The following is a 23230-nucleotide window of genomic DNA, read 5'->3' on the forward strand; positions in this document are numbered from 1 at the left end:
CCATAACCATAACCCTGAACCTAAACCTAACCCTAACCCTAACCCTAACACAAACCTAACCCTAACCCTAACCCTAAACCTATCCCTAACCCTAACCCTAACCTTAACGCAAACCTAACCCTAACCCTAACCATAACCATAAACCTAAACATAACGTTAATGCAAAACTAACCCTAACCCTAACCCTAACCCTAATCTTAACCCTAACCCTAACCCTAACTCAAACCTAACCCTAACCCTAACGCAAACCTAACCCTAACCATAACCCTAGCCCTAATACTAACCTTAACCCTAACTCTAAACCTAACGCTAACGCAAATCTAACCCTAAACCTAACACTAACCCTAAACCTAACCCTAACCCTAACGCAAAACTAACCCTAACCCTAACCATCGCCCTAACCCTAACCCGAACCCTAACCCTATCCCTAACCCTAAACCTAACGCTAATGCAAACCTCACCCTAAACCGAACACTAACACTAAACCTAACCCTACCCTAACCCTAACGCAAACCTAACCCTAACCCTAACCCTAACCCTAACCCTAACCCTAACCCTAACGCAAACCTATCCCAAAACCTAACCCTAACCCTAACACTAACCATAACTCTAACCTTAACCTTAAAACCTAACCGTAACCCTAACCCTCACCCTAACGCTAATCTCATCCTAACCCTAACCCTAACCCTAACCCTAACATTAAACCTAACCCTAACCATTACCTTAACCTTAAACTTAACCCTAAACCCTAAACCTAACCCTAAACCAAACTGTAACCCTAACCCTAACGCTAACCTAACCCTAACCCAAACCCTAACACTAACATTAACACTAAACCCTAACCCTAATCCAAACCCTAACGCTAAACTAACCCTAAACATAACCCTAACCCTAACCAAACCCTAAACATATTCCGAACCCTAAAACTAACCCTAACCCTAACATTTATCCTAAAACTAACCCTTACAGCAAACCTACACTTACCCCTAACCATAAACCTAACCCTGAACCGTAACGCTAACCCTAACCCTAATCCTAGCCCTAACCTTAACCCTAAATCCAAACTCTAACCGTAACCCTCACCCTAACCGTAAGCCTAACCCTAACGCTAACCTAACCCTAATCCTAATCCTAACCCTAACATTTACCCTAACCTAAACCTAACACTAACCAGAACGTTAACACTAAGCCTAAACCTAACAGTTACCCTAAAAGTAACCCTATCCCTAACCATAAACCCTAATGCTAACCCTTACCTAACCCTAACCCTAAAATCTAACCCTAACCCTAACCCTAACCGTAACGCAAACTAACCCTAACCCTAACCCTAACCCTAACATTTACCCTAACACTAACCCTTACCCTAACCCTAAAACTAATCTAACCCTAACCCTAACCCAAAACCCTATCCCTAAATCTAACCTTAACCCTAACCCTAACACTAACCATAAAACCCTAACGCTAAACCTAACCCTAAAGCAAAACCTAAACCTAAACCCTAACCCTAACGCTAAGCCTAACCCTAAACCTAACCCTAACCCTAACCCTTACCCTAAACCTAACCCTAACACTAACCCTAACCCAAACCCCAACCCTAACCCTAGCATTTACCCTAACACTAACCCTTACCCTAACTCTACCACTAACCCTGACCCTAACACTAACCCTAACCAAAACAAAAAACCCTAACGCTAAACCTAACCCTTACCTTAACTCTAAGGCAAACCTAAACCTAACCCTAAACCTAACCCTAACCCTAACGCAAACCTAACCCAAAACCTAACCCTAACCCTAACACTAACCCTAACTATAACCTTAACACTAAAACGTAACCCTAACCTTAACCCTAACCCTTACACTAACGCTAATCTAACCCTAACCCTAACCCTGACCCTAACATTTACCCTAACACTAACACTTACCCTTACCCTACCCATAAACCTAACCGTAACCCTAACCCTAACCATAAAACCCTAACGCTAAACCTAACACTAACCCTAACCCTAACCCTAAACCCTAACCCTAACCCTAACCCTAACCCTAACCATTACGCAAACCTAACCCTAAATCTAATCCTAACCCTAACCCTAACCATAAACCTAACCCTAACCCTAACCCTAACGCAAACTTAACCCTAACCCTAACCCTAACCCGAATCCTAACCCTAACCCTAACGCAAACTTAACCCTAACCCTAACCCTAACACTAACTTAACCGTAACTTAACCCTAACCATAACCCTAACCATAACCCTAACACTAACAAAACAATAACCCTAAACCTAACTCTAACCTAACACTAATCCTAACCCTAACCCTAACACTAACGCTAACCCTAACCTAAACATAACCCAAACCACAACCCTAAACTTAACCTTAACCCTAACCTGAACTAACCATAACCCAAACCCTAACCCTAACCCTAACCCTAACCTAAACCTAACCCTAACCTTAACCCTAACCAAAACCCTAACATTTACCCTAACACTAAACCTTACCCTAACCCTACACCTAACCCTAAACCTAAACCTAACCCTACCCTAAACCCTAACCCTAAAGCTAACCCTAACCCTAAACCTAACCCACCATAAAACCCTAACGCTAAACCTAACCCTAAACTTAACCCAAACCCTAAAGCCTATCCCTAACACTAACCCTAACCCTAACCCTTACGGAAACCTAACCATAACCCTAACCCTAACCTAACCCTAACCCTAAACTTAACCTTAACTCTAACACAAACCTAACCCTAACCCTAACCCTAACCATTACGCAAACCTAACCCTAAACCTAATCCTAAACCTAACCCTAACCCTAACCCTAACGCTAACATAACCCTAATCCTAACATTTACCCTAACACTAACACTTACCCTAACCCTACTCATAACCGTAACCATATAACTAACCCTAACCCTAAACGCTAACCCTAAAGCTAACCCTAACCCTAACCCTAACCCTAATCATAAAAACGTAACGCTAAACCTAACCCTAACCCTAACGCAAACCTAAACCTAACACTAACCCTAACGGAAACAGTAACCTAACATTAACCCTAAACCCTAAACCTGACATTTACCCTAAACCTAACCCTAACACTAGCCCTAAACCTAGGCCTAACTGTAAATCCTAACCCTAACAGTGAACCCTAACCCTAATCCTTGCACTAACCTTAACCCTAAACGCTAACACTGACCCTATACATAACCCTATCCCTAAACCTACCCAAACCCTAACCCTATCATTAACCCTAAACCCTAACCCTAACCCTAACCCTAACCTTAACCATACCCAATCCATAACCCTAACATTAACCCTAAACCTAACCCTAACCTAAACCTAACACTAACCCTATCCAAAACGTAACCCAAACCCTAACGCTAACCTAACCCTAACCCGAACCCTAACCCTAACCTAAACCTAACCCTAATCCAAACCCTAACACTAACCCTAACCCTAACTTTTTCCTAACAGTAACCCTTACACTAACCCTACCCCTACCCCTAAACCTAAAACTAACACTGAACCATAACCCTAAATCTAACCGTAACCCAAAACTTAAGGCTAACCCTAAACCCGAACCCTAACCCTAACCTAACCCAAACCCTAACCCTAACCCTAACCCTAACCCTAACCCTAAACCTATCCCTAACCCTAACCCTAAACCCAAGGATAACGCATACTTAACCCTAACCCTAACCCTAACCCTAACCCTAACCCTAACACTAACCTAACCCAAACCCTAATCATAACCCTAAACCTATCCCTAAACCTAACCCTAAACCTAAAGATAACGCATACCTAACCCTAACCATAACCCTAACAATAACCCTAACCCTAACCTAACCCAAACCCTAACCATAACCCTAAACCTATCCCTAACCCTAACCCTAAACCTAAGGATAACGCATACCTAACGCTAACCCTAACCCTAACCCTAAAACTAACCCTAAACCTAACCCTAACGTTAACCTAACCCTAAACCTAAACATAACTCTAACCCTAACCCTAACCCTAACGCTAACCTAACCCTAACTCTAACCCTAACCCTAAACTTAACCCAAACCCTAACCGTAACGCAAACCTAACTCTAACCCTAACCCTAAAGCAAACCTAACCCTAACCCTAACCCTAACCACAACCATAATCCTCAAACTAACCTTAAGGCAAACCTAACCCTAACCCTAACCCTAACCCGAACTCGAACACGAACCTAACCATAACCCTAAACCTAACGCAAACCTAACACTAACCCAAACCCTAGCCCCAAACCTAACTCGAACCCTAACTCTAACGCAAACCTAACCCTAACACTAACGCTAATGAAAACCTCACCCTAACCTTAACCTAACCCTAACCTTAACCCTAACCCTAACCCTAACCCTAACCTTAAACCTAACCCTAACGCAAACCTAACTCTAACCCTAACCCTATCCCTAAACCTAACCCTATCCCTAACGCAAACCTAACCCTAACCCTAACCATAACCCTAACCCTAATCCTAACGCAAACCTATCCCTAACCGTAACCCTAACCCGATCTCGAACACGACCCTAACCATAACCCTAAACCTAACGCAAACCTAACCCTATCCCTAACGATTACCCTAACCCTAATCCTAACGCAAACCTATCCCTAACCCTAACCCTAACCCGAACTCGAACCCGACCCTAACCCTAACCCTAAACATATCGCAAACCTAACCCTATCCCTAACTCTAACGCAAACCTACCCCTAAGCCTAAACCTAACCCTATCTCTAAACCTAACCCCAAACCTAAGCCTAACGCAAACCTAACCCTAACCCTAACCAAAACATTAACCCAAACCCTAAAACTAAGGAAAACCTAACCTTAACCATGAACTTATCCCTAACTCTAACCCTAACCCTAACCCAAACCCTAAACCCTAACCCTAAAGCTAACCCTAACCCTAACCTTAACCCTAATCATAAAACCCTAACGCTAACCCTAAACTAACCCTAACCAAAACCCTAAACCCTAACCATAACCATAACCCTAATCCTAACCCTAACCCTAAATCTAACCCTTACCATAACCCTAACGCAAACCTAACCTTAACACTAACCCTAAACCTAACCCTAACGCAAATGTAACCCTAATCTTACCTCTAAACCTAACCCTAAACGTAACCCAACACATAACCCTAACGCAAACCTAACCCTAACCCTAACCCTAACCCTAATCTTAACGCAAAACTAACCCTAACCCTAACCCTAACCCTAACCCTAACCCTAACACTAACCCTAACGCTAACCCAAACCCTAAACTTAACTCTAAAGCTAAACCTAACGCTAAAGCTTACCCTAATCATAAATCCCTAACGCTAACCCTGAAACTAACCCTAACCAAAACCCTAAACGCTAAACCTAACCATAACCATAACCTTAACCCTAACGCAAACCTAAGTGTAACCCTAACCGTAACCCTAACCCTAAACATAACCCTTACCATAACCCTAACGCAAGTCTAAACCTAAACTTAACTCTAACCCTAACCATTACCGTAACCATAACCATAACCCTAACGCAAATCTAACCCTAAACCTAACCCTAAACTAAACCTTACCGAACCCTAACGCAAACCTAACCCTAACCATAAACCTAACCCTAACCCTAACCCTAAAGCATATCTAAACCTAAACTTAACTATAAACCTAAACATAACCCTAACCCTAACCCTAACTGTAACGCTAACCTAACTATAACCATAACCATAAACATAAACCTAAACCTAAACATAACCCTAACCCTAACCCTGACGCAATCTTAAACCTAACACTAACTTTAACCTAACGCTAACTTAAACCTAACCCTAAACCCTAACCGTAACCCTAAACCTAACCCTAACCCTATCCCTAACCCTAACGCAAACCTAACCCTAACCCTAACCCAAATACTAACCCTAACCCTAACTCAAACCTAACCCTAACCCTAACCCCAAGCCTAACCCTAACCCTAACCTTAACCCTAACCCAAACCCTAAACCCTAACCGTAACCCTAACCCTAACCCTAACACTAACCCTAACGCAAACCTAACCCTAATCCTAACCCTATCGCAAACGTAACTCTAACCATAAACCTAACCCGAACGCATTCCTAACCCTAAACCTAACTCTAACCCTATCACTAATCCTAACCCTAACACTAACGCAAACCTAACCCTAACCCTAACTCAAAACCTAACCCTAAACCTAACCCTAACGCAAACCTAACCTTAACCCTAACCCTAAACCTAACCCTAACGTTAACGCAAACCTAAACCTAACGCTAACCCTAACCCTAAACCTAACCCTAACCTAACCCTAACTTAAACCGAACCCTAAACCTAACCTAACCTTAAACACTAACCCTAAAGCTAACCTAACCCTAACCCTAACCATGAAACCCTAACACTAACCCTAACCCTAAACCTAACTCTAAACCTAACACTAACCCTAACGCAAAAGTAACCCTAACACTAAACCTAACCGTATCCCTAACGCAAACCTAACACTAACACTAACCCTAAAGCAAACCTAACTCTAACCCTAAACCTAAACCTAACCCTAACCATAACTATAACCCTAACCCTAACTGTAACGCAAACTTACCCTAAACCTAACCCTAACGCAAACCTAACCCTAACCCTAACCCTATCCCTAAACCTAACCCTAACCCTAACGCTAACCTACCCCTAACCATAACCATAACCCTAACCCTAATCCTAACGCAAAATTATCCATCACCCTAACCCTAACCCGAACTCGAACCCGACCCTAACCCTAACTCGAAACCTATCGCAAACCACCCTAACCCTAACCCTAACGCAAACCTAACCCTAACCCTAACCCTAACCTAACCCTAACCCTAACCCAAACATTAACCCAAACCCTAACACTAACGCAAACCTAACTTTAACCCTAAACCTAAAACTAACTCTAACGCTACCCCTAACCATAACCCTAAACCGTAACCCTAAAGCTAACCCTAACCCTAACCCTAAACATAAAACCCTAACGCTAACACTAAAACTAACCCTAACCAAAACCCTAACCCCTAACCATAACCATAACCCTAATACTAACCCTAACCCTAAACCTAACCCTTACCATAACCCTAACGCAAACCTAACCTTAACACTAACCCTAAACCTAACCTTAACGCAAATGTAACACTAACCTAACCGTAACTTAATTCTAACCCTAACCCTAACCTTAAACCCTAACCCTAAAGCTAACCCTAAACCTAACCATAACCCTAACCATGAAACCCTAACGCTAACCCTAACCGTAACCCTAAACCTTAACCGAAACCCTAACTCTAAACCTAAAACTAACCCTAACTCCAACGGAACCCTAACGCTAACCCTAACACTATCCCTAACGCAAACCTAACCCTAACCCTAACCCTAACCATAAACCTAATGCAAACCTAACCCTAACCCTAACCCTAACTCTAACCCTAAATTGAACCCTAACCCTAACCCTAACCCTAACGCAAACCAAACCCTAACCCTAACCATAACCATAACCCTAACCCTAACCATAACCCTAACGCAAACCTAACCCTAACGCTAACCCTAACCATAACCCTAAACCTAACCTTAACGCATACCTAAAACTAACCCTAAGCCTAACACTAACCATAACCCTAAACCTAACCCTTACCATAACTCTAACGCAAACCTAACCCTAACCCTAACCCTAACGCAAATCTAACCCTAAACTTAACCCTACCCCTAACCCTAACCGTAACCCTAACCGTAACCCTAACCCTAACCCTAACCCTAATGCAGACCTAACCATAACCATAACCATAAACATAATCATAAACCTAAACCTAACCCTAATCCTAACCCTAATGCAAACTTAACCCTAACCCTAAACCTAACCCTAACCCTAACCCTAACGCAAACCTAATCCTAATCCTAACCATACCGCAATCCCAACCCTAACCATAAACCTAAACAAAACCCTAACCCTAACTCAAAACCTAACCCTAAACCTAACCCTAACGCAAACCTAACAGTAACCCTAACCCTAACCCTAACGCTAACCCTAACCCTAACGCAAACCTAACCCTAACCCTAACGCTAACCATAACCTAACCCTAAGGGAACCCTAACCCTAAAGCTAAAACTAAACCTAACCCTAAACTTAACCCTAACCCTAAAGCAAACCTAACCCTAACCCTAACCCTAACCACAACCATAACCCTAAACCTAACCTTAACGCAAACCTAACCCTAACCCTAACCCTAACCACAACCATAACCCTAAACCTAACCTTAACGCAAACCTAACCATAACCCTAACCCTAACCCTAACGCTAAACCTAACCCTAACCCTAAACCTAACACAAACCTATCCGTGACCCTAAACTTAACCCTAACCCTAACCCTAACCTTAACCCTAACACAACCCTAACACTAAGGCAAACCTAACACTAACTTTAACCCTAGCCCTAAACCTAACTCAACCCTAACCCTAACGCAAACCTAACCCTAACACTAACCCAAATGAAAACCTAACCCTAACCCTAAACCTAACCCTAACCATAACCCTAACCCTAACCCTAACCCTAAGCTTAACCCTAAACCTAACGCAAATCTAACCCTAACCCTATCCCTAAACCTAACCCTAACCCTAACGCTAACCTACCCCTAACCATAACCATAACCCTAACCTTAATCCTAACGCAAAATTATCCATAACCCTAACCCTAACCCGACTCGAACCCTACCCTTACCCTAACTCTAAACCTATCGCAAACCTAACCCTAACCCTAACCCTAACGCAAACCTAACACTAAACCTAACCCTAACCCTATCTCTAAACGTAACCCCAAACCTAACCCTAACGCAAACCTACCCTAACCCTAACCCAAACATTAACCCAAACCCTAACACTAACGCAAACCTAACCTTAACCCTAAACCTAAAACTAACTCTAACGCTACCCCTAACCATAACCCAAAACCGTAACCCTAAAGCTAACCCTAACCCTAACCCTAACCCTAATCATAAAACCCTAACGCTAACCCTAAAATAACCCTAACCAAAACCCTAAACCATAACCATAACCATAACCCTAATCCTAACCCTAACCCTAAACCTAACCCTAAACCTAACCCTAACACTAACCCTAACCCTAAACCTAACCCTAACCAAATCAAACCCTAACCCTAACCCTAAACCTAACACTAACCCTAACCCTAACTTTAACCCTAACCATAATACTAACGCAAACCTAACCCTAACCCTAACCCTAACCTTAACGCAAACCTAAACCTAACCCTAACCCTAACCCTAACCCTAAACCTAACGCTAACGCAAACCTAAACCTAACGCTAACCTAACCCTAACTTAATTCTAACCATAACCCTAACCTTAAACCCTAACCCTAAAGCTAACCCTAACCCTAACCATAACCCTAACCATGAAAACCTAAAGCTAACCCTAACCCTAACCCTAAATCTTAACCGTAACCATAACTCTAAACCTAAAACTAACCCTAACACAAACGGAACCCTAACGCTAAACCTAACACTATCCCTAACGCAAACCTAACCATAAACCTAACCCTAACCCTAACCCTAACCCTAACCCTAACCCTAACGCAAACATAACCCTAACACTAACCCTAACTCTAACCCTAACCCAAACCTAACATTAACCCTAACCATAACCATAACCCAAAACATAACCTTAACGCAAACCTTACCATAACCCTAACCCTAACCCTAAACCTAACCCTAACCCTAACCCTAACGCAAACCTAACCCTAACCCTAACCCTAACCCTAACCATAACCCTAACGCAAACCTAACCCTAACGCTAACCCTAACCATAACCCTAAACCTAACCTTAACGCATACCTAAACCTAACCCTAAGCCTAACACTAACCCTAACCCTAACGCAAATCTAACCCTAAACTTAACCCTAACCCTAACCCTAACCGTAACCCTAAACGTAACCCTAACCCTAACCGTAACCCTAATGCAAACCTAACCATAACCATAACCATAAACATAATCCTAAACCTAAACCTAACCCTAATCCTAACCCTAATGCAAACTTAACCCTAATCCTAAACATAAACCTAAGCCTAACCTTAACGCAAACCTAACCCTAACCCTAACCCTAACCCTAAACCAAACGCTAACGCAAACCTAAACCTAACCCTAACCCTAACCATAACCCTAAACCAAACCCTAACCATAACAATAACGCAAACCTAACTCTAACCCTAACCCTAACCCTAACCCTAAACGAAACCCTAACCCTAACCCTAACGCAAACCTACCCCTAACCCTAACCCTGTCCCTAACCCTAACCCTAACCCTAACGCAAACCTAACCCTAAACCTAACCCTAACCCTAAACGTACCTCAAACCTAACACTAACCCTAACTCTAACCATAACCCGAAAATAAACCTAACCCTAACCATAACGGAAACCTAACCCTAACCAAAAACCTAACCTAAACCCTAACCCTAATGGAAACCTAACCCTAAACCTAACCCTAACTTTATCCCTAACCCTAACCCTAACACTAACGCAAACCTAACCCTAACCCTAACTCTAACTCGAAACCTAACCCTAAACGTAACACTAAAGCAAACCTCAACCTAACCCTAACCCTAAGATTAACACTAACCCTAACACTAACGCAAACCTAAACTTAACGCTAAATTTAACCCTAACCCTAACCCTAAACCTAACCCAAATCCTGAACCCTAACCCTAAAGCTAACCCTAAACCTAACCCTAACCCTAATCATTAAACACTAACGCTAACCCTAAAACTAACCATAACCCTAATCCTAACCCTAATACTAAGCCTAATCTTTACCAAAACCCTAACGCAAACCTAACCTTAACCCTAAGCCTAACCGTAACCCTAACGCAAATCTAACACTAACCTTAACTCTAACCCTAATCCTAACCCTAACCTTAACCATAACCCTAACGCAAACCTAACCCTAATGCTAACCCTAACCATAACCCTAAAGCTAACCCTAAAGCAAACCTAACCCTAACTCTAAACCTTACCCTTACCCTTAACCTAACACTGACCATAACCCTAACGCAAACCTAACCCTAACCATAACCCTAACGCAAATCTAACCCTAACCTTAACTCTAACCCTAAACCTAACCCTAACCCTAACCCTAACCCTAACCATAACCTTAACGCAAACCTAACCCTAACCCTAAACATAACCCTAAACCTAACCTTAACGAAAACCAAACGCTAACCCTAACCCTAACCCTAACGTGAACCTAACCCTAACCCTAACCCTAACCCTAACGCAAACTTAACCCTAACCCTAAACATAACCCTAAACCTAACCTTAACGAAAACCTAACGCTAACCCTAACCCTAACCCTAACGCGAACCTAACCCTAACCCTAACCCTAACCCTAAACCTAAACCTAACCCTAAACCTAACACTACCCCTAACCCTAACGCAAGCCTAACCCTAACCCTAACCCTAACGCAAACCTAACACTAACCCTAAACCTAACCGTAATCCTAACCCTAACCCTAACCCTAACCCTAACCCTAACCCTAACCCTAACCTAACCCTAACCCTAACCCTAACCCTAACCTAACCCTAACCCTAACCCTAACCCTAACCCTAACCCTAACCCTAACGCTAACGCTAAAATTTACCTTAAACTAAACCTAAACCTAACCCTAGCCCTAACACTAACCCTAATCGTAACCCTAACCCTAACCATAACCCTAAACCCTAACACTAAACGTAATCATAACCTAACAATAACACTAACCTAACCTAACCCTAACCCTAAACCTAACCCTAACACAACTCTAAACCAAACCCTAACCCTAACCTTAACCCTAACCCTAACCTAAATCTAACCCTAACCCTAAACTCACCCTAACCCTAACACTAACCCTATCCCTAACCCTAAAGCTAACCTAACCCTAACCCTAACCCTAAACCTAAACCTAACCCTAACACTAATCCTAAACCTAAACCTAACCCTAACCCTAACCGTAACCCTAACCCTAACATAAACCTAACCCTAACCCTAACCATAAACCTAACCCTAACCGTAAACACTAAACGTAACCCTAACACTAATCCTAATCTTAAACCTAACCATAAAACCCTAACACTAACCCTATACGTAAAACTAACCCTAACATTTATCCTAACACTAACTGTTACCCTAACCCTACCCCTAACCCTAACTCTAACCGTAACCCTAAAACCTAATTCTAACCCTAACTCTAACCCTAAACCTAACCCTAAACCCTAACCATAACCCTAACCCTAACCATAACCCTAACCCTAAAGCTTACCTAACCCTAACCCTAACCCTAAATATAACCCTAACCGTAAACTTAACCTTAGCCCTAAACTAAACCTAACCCTAACCCTAACCCTAACCCTAATCTAAACCTAACTCTAAACCTAACACTAACACTAACCCTAACCCTAACATTTAGCCTAACACTAACCGTTACCCTAATCCTACCCCTAAACCTAACCATAACCCTAAACCTAACCGTAAACCCTAATCCTAACCCTAACTCTAACCCTAAACCTAACCATAAAACCCTAACACTAACCCTATCCCTAACGCTAACCCTAACACTAAATCTAACCCTAATCCTAACCCTCACTCAAACCATAAACCTAACCCTAACGATAACCCTAACATTAACCCTAAATCCTAACCCTAACATTTACACAAACCCTAACCCTAACACTAACGCTAACTCTAGCCCTAATTCTAAATCCTAACACTAAACCTGAACAGTAACCCTAACCCTAATCCTACGCCTAACCTTAACCCTAAATCCTAAACCTACCTAACCCGAAAACTAAACCTAACTCTAACCCTAACCCTAACACTAAACTTAACACTAACTCTAACCTAACCCTAACGCAAACCCTAACCCTAACCCTAAACCTTACCCTAACCCTAACACTACCTACCCTAACCCTAACCCAAACCGTAACCTAAACCTAACCCTTAACCTAACCCTAACCCTAACCCTAACCATAACCCTAAAACCTAACCCTAAAGCTAACCCTAACCCTAACCCTAACCATAAAACCCTATCGCTAAACCTAACCCTTACCCTAACCCTAACCCTAACCTAACCCTAACTCTAACCCTAACTCTAAACCTAACCCTAACCCCGACGCTATCCCTAACGTTTACCTTAAACTAACCCTAAATCTAACCATACCCCTAACACTAACCCTAACCCTAAACCTAACCCTAACCCTAACACTAACCGTAATCCTAACCTAACCCTACCCAAACCTAACCCTAACCTTAACCCTAACCCTAACCTAACTCTAACCCAAACCCTAACTCTAACCCTAACCAGAACCCTAAACACTAACCCTAACCCTAATCCTAACCTAACAATAACCCTAACCCTAACCTCACACTAACCCTACCCTTAACCCTAATCATAACCCTAAAGCTAACCTAACCCTAACCCTAAACCTATACCTACCCCTAACCCTAACCCAAACCCTAAACCTAACACTAACCCTAACCCTAACCGTAACCCTAATACTAACCTAAACCTAACCCTAACCCTAACCCTAACCTAAACCTAACTCTAAACCTAACAATAAACCTAACCCTAACACTAACATTTACCCTAATACTAACCCTTTCCCTAACCCTACCCCTAACCCTAAGCATAAACCTAACCCAAACCCTAAACCAAACCATAAAGCTAACCTAACCCTAACCCTAATTTTACACTACACCTAAACCTAAACTAAACCTAACCCTAAACTTAAACCGAAACCTAACCCTACAACTGTCCCTAACCCAAACCATAACCTTAACCCTAACCCTAACCCTAAGCCTAACCGTAACCTAATCCTAACCCTAAACCTAACCCTAAACCTACCCTTAACACTAACCCTAACCTAAACCAGACCCTATCCTTAACTCTAACCCTAACACTAACATTAACCCTAACACTAATCCTTACCCTAACCCTACCCCTAACCTTAACCTAAACCTAACCCTAACCCTAAACCCTCACCCTAAAGCTAACCCTAACCTTAACCATAACCCTAACCATAAAACCCTAACGCTAAACCTAACCCTAACCCTAACTCTAACCCTAAACCCTAAGTCTAGCACTTACCCTAACCCTAACCCTTACGCAAACCTAACCCTAACCCTAATCCTAACCTAACCCTAACCCTAACCCTAACCCTAACCTTAACTCTAACGCAAACCTAAACCTAACCCTAACCTTAACCCTAACCCTAATGCAAACATAAACCAAAACCTATCCCTAACCCTAACACTAACCCTAACTCTAACATTAACCCTAAAACCTAACCGTAACCCTAACCGTAACCCTTACCCTATCGCTAATCTAACACTAACCCTGACCCTAACTCTTACCCTAAAATTTACCCTTACGCAAACCTAACCCTAATTCTAACCCTTACCCTAACCCTAACCCTAACACTAACGCTAACCTAAACCTAACCCTAACCCTAACCCTAACGCTAACCCTAACCCTTACGCAAACTTAACCTTAACCCTAACCCTAACCCTAACCCTAACACTAACGCAAAATTAACCCTAACCCTATCACTAACATTAACGTTAACCTAACCCTAAACATAACTCTAACCCTATTCCTAACCCTAGCCCTAACGCTACCTAAACCTAAACCTAAGCCTAACCTAAACCTAACACTAACACGAACCCTAATCCTAACCGTAACATTTACCCTAACACTAAACCTTACACTAACCCTACCCCTAACCCTAACACTATCTCTAACCCTAACCCTAATCCCTAACCCTAAAGCTAACCCTAACCCTAACCTAACACTGACAATAAAACCCTAACGCTAAACCTAACCCTAACCCTAACTCTAACCCTAAACCCTAACACTAACCCTAACCATAACCCTAAACATTACGCATACCTAACCGAATACCTAATCCTAACCCTAACCCCAACCCTAACCCAAAACCTAACGCTAACCTAATCCTAACCCTAACCTTAACCCTAACCCTAACCCTATCCCTAACGCAAAATTAACCCTAACCCTAACCCTAAACCGAACGCTAACCCTAACCCTAACGGAAACTTAACCCTAACCCTAACTCTAACCTAATCCTAGCCCTATCCCTAACCCTAACAATAACCCTAACCCTAACCATAACCTAACCATAATACAAAACCATAACCCTAACCCTAACCGTAACCTAACTTAAACTAACCCTAACCCAAACCCTAACCTAAACCTAACCCTAACCTTAAACTAACCATAACCCTAACATTTAACCTAACACTAATCCTAACCCTAACCCTACCCCTAACCCTAACCCTAAACATAACCCTAATCCTAAACCCTAACCTAAAGCTAAACCTAGCCCTAACCATAACCCTAACCCTTACTCTAAGGCTAACCTAACCCTAACCCTAACCATGACCCTAACCCTAATCCTAACATTTACACTAACACTAATCCTTACCCTTACCATACCCATAACACGAACACTAACGCTAACCCTAACCGTTAACACTAACCCTAACCCTAACACTAAACCTAACCGTAACCTAACCATAACCCAAACACTAACCCTTACCCTAAACTTAACCTAAACCTAACATAATCCTAAGCCAAAATCTAACGCTAACCCTAACCCTAACCGTAACACCACCTAACCCTAACCCTAAACCTAACCCTAACCCTAACCCTTACCTAATCCTAACCCTAACTCTAACATTTACCCTAACACTCACCCTTACCCTAACCCTACCCCTAACACTAACCGTCACCATAACCTTAACCCAAACCCTAAAAATAACCCTAACCCTAACCCTAACCCATACGCAAACTTAACCCTAACCTTAACCCTAACCCTAAGCTTAACTCTAACGCAAACCTAACTATAACACTAAACCTAACCCTAATCCTAACCCTAACCCTTACACTAACGCTAACCTAACCCTAACCCTAACCCTAACCCTAACCCTAACCCTAACACTTACGCAAACCTAAACCTAACCCTAATCCTAACCCTAACCCTAAACCTAAAGGTAACCTAACCCTAACCCTAACCCTAATCTAACACTAACCAAACACTAACCCTAATATTTACCCTAACACTAACCCTTACCCTAACTCTACCCCTAACCCTAATACTAACCCTAACCCTAACTTTAAATCTTAACCCTAAAGTTAACCCTAACACTAACCCTAACCCTAACATTTACCCTAAAACTAAACCTTACCCTAACCCTACCCCTAACCCTAACCCTAACCCTCAACCTAACCCTAACCCTAAACCCTAACCCTAAAGCTAACCCTAACGCTAACTCTAACCTTAACCAAAAAACCCTAGCGCTAAACCTAACCCTAACCCTAACCCTAACCCTAAACTCTAACCGTAACCCTAACCCTAACCCTAACGATTATGCAAACCTAACCCTAAACCTAATCCTAACCCTAACACTAACCCTAACCCTAACCCTAACGCTAACCTAACCTTAACCATAACCCTAACCCTAACCCTAACCCTAACGCAAACTTAACCCTAACCTAACACTAACCAGAACTCTAACCCTAACCCTAACGCTAACCTAACCCTATCCCTAACCCTAACCCTAACCCTAACTATAACCCTACCCTAACCTAACAGTATCTCTAACCCTAACTCTAAACTAATCCTAACCCTAACCCTAACACTACCACTAACCCTAACACTAACCTAAAACTAACCCTAACTTTAATCCTAACCCTAACCCTATCATTTACCCTAACACTAATCCTTACCGTAACCCTACCCCTAACCCTAACCCTAAACCTAACCCTAACCCTAAAGCAATCCTAACCCTAACCCTAACCCTAACCACAACCATAACCCTAAACCTAAACTTAACGCAAACATAACACTAACCCTAACCCTAACCCTAACCCTAACGCAAACCTAACCATAACCCTAACCCTAACCATAAACCTAAACCTAACCTTAACGCAAACCTAACCCTAAACCTAATCCTAATCCTAACCCTAACCCTAAAACATAACCCAAACCATAACCCTAACCGTTACACTAACGCTAATCTAACCCTAACCCTAACCATAACCCTAACCATAACCCGAAACCCTAACCCTAACCCTAACCCTCACCCTAACACTTACGGAAACCTAAACCTAACCCTAACCCTAACCCTAACCCTAAACCTAAAGGTAACCTAACCCTAACCCTAACCCTAATCTAACCCTAACCCAACACTAACCCTAATATTTACCCTAACACTAACCGTTACCCTAACCCTACACCTAACACTAATACTAACCCTAACCCTAACTTTAAATCTTAACCCTAAAGTTAACCCTAACACTAACCCTAACCCTAACATTTACCCTAAAACTAACCCTTACCCTAACCCTACCCCTAACCCTAACCTAACCCTCAACCTAACCTTAACCCTAAACCCTAACCCTAAAGCTAACCCTAACCCTAACTCTAACCCTAACCAAAAAACCCTAGCGCTAAGCCTAACCCAACCGTAACCCTAACCCTAAACTCTAACCGTAACATTAACCCTAACCCTAACGATTATGAAAACCTAATCCTAAACCTAATCCTAACCTTAACCCTAACCCTAACCCTAACGCTAACCTAACCTTAACCATAAACCTAAACCTAACCCTAACCCTAACGCAAACTTAACCCTAACCTAACACTAACCAGAACCCTAACCGTAACCCTAACGCTAACCTAACCCTATCCCTAACCCTAACCCTAACCTAACAGTATCCCTAACCCTAACTCTAAACTAATCCTAACCCTAACCCTAACACTAACACTAACCCTAACACTAACCTAAACCTAACCCTAACTTTAACCCTAACCCTAAACCTATCATTTACCCTAACACTAATCCTTACCGTAATCCTTCCCCTAACCCTAACCCTAAACCTAACCCTAACCCTAAAACCTAACCCTAACAATAACCCTAACCCTAAACCTTACGCACACCTATCATTAACAATAACCCTAACCTAACCATAACCCTAACCCTAACATTAACTCTAACGCAAACCTAACACTAACCATAACCCTAAAACTAACCCTAACGCAAACCTATCCCAAAAACTAACCCTAACCCTAGCACTAATCCTAACTCTAACCTTAACCCTGAAACCTAACCCTTATTCTACCCGTAACACTAACCCTACCGCTAACCCTATCCGTAAACACTAACCCTAACCCTAACACTATACCTAACCCTAACCTAATAATAACCGAATCCGTAACCATAACTCTAAACTTAACCCTAACCCTAACCTAAACCTAACGGAAACCCAAACCCTAAACCCTACCCTAAAGCTAACCCTAACACTAACCATAACCCAAGTCATAAAACCCTAACGATAACCCTAACACTAACCCTAACCAAAACACTAACCCCTAACCCTAACCATAACCCTAACCAAAACCCTAACGCAAATCTAATCCTAACCCTAAACCTAACCCTAAACCTAACACCCTAACCCTAACTAAAACCTAACCCTAACCTTAACACTAACCCTAACCCTAACCCTAACCCTTAGCCTTACCCTAACACTAACCCTAACCCTAACCCTAACCCTTACCCTAAACCTAACACTAACCCTAACCCTAAACCTAACATTTACCCTAACACTAAACCTTACCCTTATTCTACCCGTAACACTAACCCTAACGCTAACCCTAACCGTAAACACTAACCCTAACCCAAACACTAAACCTAACCCTAACCTAATAATAACCGAATTCGTAACCCTAACTCTAAACTTAACCCTAACCCTAACCTAAACCTAACCGAAACCCAAACCCTAAACCCTACCCTAAATCTAACTCTAACCCTAACCATAACCCTAGTCATAAAACCCTAATGATAACCCTAACACTAACCCTAACCAAAACACTAACCCCTAACCCTAACCATAACCCTAACCAAAACCCTAACGCAAATCTAACCCTAACCCTAAACCTAACACTAACCCTAACACCATAACCCTAACAGAAACCAAACCCTAACCCTAACCCTAACCCTAACCCTTACCCTAACCCTAACACTAACCCTAACCCTAACCCTAACCCTTACCCTAACCCTAACACTAACCCTAACCCTAAACCTTACCCGTACAATAACCCTAACGCAAACGTAACCCTAAACCTAACCATAACCCTAAAGCTTACGCAAATCTAAACCTAAACTTAACTCTAACACTAAACCTAACACTAACCCGAAACATAACCCTAACCCTAACTCTAACCCTAACGCTAACCCTAACGCAAACCTAACCCAAACCCTAACCCTAACCGTAACCTAACCCTAACGCAAACCTAACCCTAAACCTAACCCTAAACCTAACACTAAACCTAACCCTAAACCTAAATCTAACCCGAAAGCAAACATAACCCTAACCCTAACCCAAACCCTAACCCTAACGCAAACCTAACCATAACCCTAACCCTAACCCTAACCCTAAACCTAACCCTAACCCTAAACCTAACACCAACCTATCCCTAACCCTAAACTTAACCCTAACCCTAACCCTAACCCTTATTCTACCCGTAACACTAACCCTAACGCTAACCCTAACCGTAAACACTAACCTTAAACCAAACACTAAACCAAACCCTAACCTAATAATAACCCAATCCCTAACCCTAACTCTAAACTTAACCCTAACACTAACCTAAACCAAACCCAAACCCAAACCCTAAACCCTACCATAAAGCTAACCCTAACCATAACCGTAACCCTAATCATAAAACCCTAACGCTAACCCTAACACTAACCCTAACCAAAACCCTAACCCCTAACCCTAACCATAACCCTAACCAAAACCCTAACGCAAATCTAACCCTAACCCTAAACCTAACCCTAACCCTAACGCTAACGCAAATCTAACCCTAATCTTTACTCTAACCCTAAACCTAACAGTAACCCGAAACATAACCCTAACCCTAGCTCTAAACCTAACCCTAACCCTAACGCAAACCTAACCCAAACCCTAACACTAACCCTAACCCTAACCCTAACCTAACCCTAACGCAAACCTAACCCTAAACCTAACCCTAAACCTAACACTAAACCTAACCCTAACCCTAACCCTAACCCTAAAACAAACCTAACCCTAACCCTAACCCTAACCAAAAACATAACACTAAACCTAAACTTAACGCAAACATAACACAAACCCTAACCCTAACCCTAACCCTAACGCAAACCTAACCATAACCCTAACCCTAACCCTAAACCTAACCCTAACCCTAAACCTAACACCAACCTATCCCTAACCTTAAACTTAACCCTAACCCTAAACCTAACCCTAACCCTAACATTAACCCTATTGAAAACCTAACCCTAACCCTAAATCTAACCCTAACCTTAACCCTAAACCTAACCCTAACACTAACCATACCCCTAACCCTAACCCTAACCTAACCCTAACCCTAACCTAACCCTAACCCTAACCCTAAACCTAACGCAAACCTAACCCTAACTCTAACCCTATCCCTACACCTAACCCTAACCCTAACGCAAACCTAACCCTAACCATAACCCAAACCCTAATGCTAACGCGAACCTATCCCTAAACTTATCCCTAAACCGAACCCGAACACGAACCTAACCCTAACCCTAAACCTAAGGTAAACCTAACCTTAATCCTAACCCTATCGCAAACCTAACCCTAACCCTAACCCTAACGCAAAACTAACCCTAACCCTAACCCTAACCCTATCTCTAAACCTAACCCCAAACCTAACCCTAACGCAAACCTAAACCTAACCCTAACCCAAACATTAACCCAAACCCTAACACTAACGCAAACCTAACCTTAACCCTAAACCTAACCCTACTCTAACCTTAACCCTAACCCAAACCCTAAACACTAACCCTAAAGCTAACCCTAACCCTAACCCTAACCCTAATCATAAAACCCTAACGCTAACCCTAAAACTAACTCTAAGAAAAACCCTAACCCCTAACCATAACCATAACCCTAACCCTAATCCTAACCCTAACCATAAACCTAACCCTTACCATAACCCTAACACAAACCTAACCGTAACAATAACCCTAAACATAACCCTAACGCAAAAGTAACCCAAACCTTACCTCTAACCCTAACCCTAAACCTAACCCAAACCATAACCCTAACGCAAACCTATACCTAACCCTAACCCTAACACTAACCCTAACCTTAACGTAAACCTAACCCTAACCATAACCCTAACCCTAACCCTATCCCTAACCCTAACCGTAACCATAACCATAACCATAACCATAACAATAAGGCAAACCAACCCTAAACCTGACCCTAAACCTAACCCTTAACGAATCCTAACGCAAATCTAACCCTAACCATAAACCTAACCCTAACCCTAACCCTAAAGCATATCTAAACCTAACCTTAACTCTAACCATAACCCTACCCCTAAACCTAACACTAACCCTAACGCAAACCTAACCATAACCATAACCATAAACATAACCCTAACTTAAACCTAACCCTAACCCTTAACCTAACGCAATCATAAACATAACCCTAACTTTAACCTAACGCTACCTTAAACCTAACCCTAACGCTAACCCTAACCCTAAACCTAACCCTAACCTAACCCTAACTGAAACCTAACCCTAAGCCTAACCCTAACCTTAAACTCTAACCCTAAAGCTAACCCTAACCCTAACCCTATTCCTAACCATGAAACCCTAACGCTAATCCTAACCCAATCCTTAACGCAAACCTACCTTAACACTAACCCTAACGCAAACCTAACCCAAAACCAACCCTAACCCTAACATTAACCCTACCACTAACCCTAACGCAAACCTAACCCTAACCCTAACCCTAACCCTAACCCTAACCCTAACGCAAACCTAACCCTAAAACTAACACTAACTCTAACCCTAAACCGAACCGTAACCCTAACCCTAACCCTAACGCAAACCTAACCCTAACCCTAACCCTAACCATAACCATAACCCAAAACCTAACCTTAACGCAAACCTTACCCTAACCCTAACCCTAACTCTAATCCTAAACCTAGACCTAACCCTAACGCAAACCTAACCCTAACTCTAACCCTAACCCTAACCCTAACCTTAAACCCTAACCCTAAAGCAACCTCTAACCCTAACACTAACCCTAACCATGAAAACGTAACGCTAACCCTAACCCTAACCCTAACCCTAAATCTAAACCCTAACCCTAATTCTAAACCTAACACTAACCCTGACGCAAATGTAACCCTAACGCTAACCCGAACCATATCCCTAACGCAAACCTATCATTAACACTAACCCTAACGCAAACCTAACCCTAACACTAACCCAAACACTAACCCGAACCTAACCCTAACCCTAACCCTAACGCAAACCTAACCCTAATCCTAACCCTATCGCAAATCTAACCCTAACCATAAACTTAAACCAAACACTAACCCTAACGCAAACCTAACCCTAAACCTAACCCTAACCCTAACTCAAAACCTAACCCTAACCCTAAACCTAACGCAAACCTATCCTTAACCCTAACCCTAACCCTAACCCTAACCCTAATACTAACCCTAACCGCAAAGCAAACTTAACGCTAACCCTAATCCTATCCCTTTCCCTAACCCTAACCGTAACCCTAAGGCTAACCTAACCCTAACCCTAACCATAACCTAACCATAACCCTAACGCAAACCTAACCCTAACCCTAACCCTAATCCAAACAATAAACCGAACCTAACTCTAACCCTAACCCTAAACCTAACCCAAACCCTAAAACCTACCCAAAAGCTATCCCTAACCCTAACCCTAACCCTAATCATAAAACCATAACGCTAACCCTAAAACTAACCCTAACCCCTAACACTAACCATAAACCTAATCCTAACACTAACCCTTAACCTAACCTTTACTATAACCCTAACGCAAACCTAAACTTAACCCTAACCCTAACCCTAACCCTAACGCAAATCTAACCCTAACCTTTTCTCTAAAACTAACCCTAACGCAAACCTAACAGTAACCCTAACCCTAACCCTAACACTAACGCAAACCTAACCCTAACCCTAAACCTAACCCTAACCCTAAACATAACCCAAACCTTAAACACTAAACCTAACCCTTACCATAACCGTAACGCAAATCTAACCCTAACCTTAACTCTAAACCTTCCCTAACCCTAACCCTA

This window comes from Rhinolophus sinicus, chromosome 14, assembly GCF_057876585.1.
Source record: "Rhinolophus sinicus isolate RSI-liver-muscle chromosome 14, RSI-T2T, whole genome shotgun sequence".
NCBI lineage: Eukaryota > Metazoa > Chordata > Mammalia > Chiroptera > Rhinolophidae > Rhinolophus > Rhinolophus sinicus.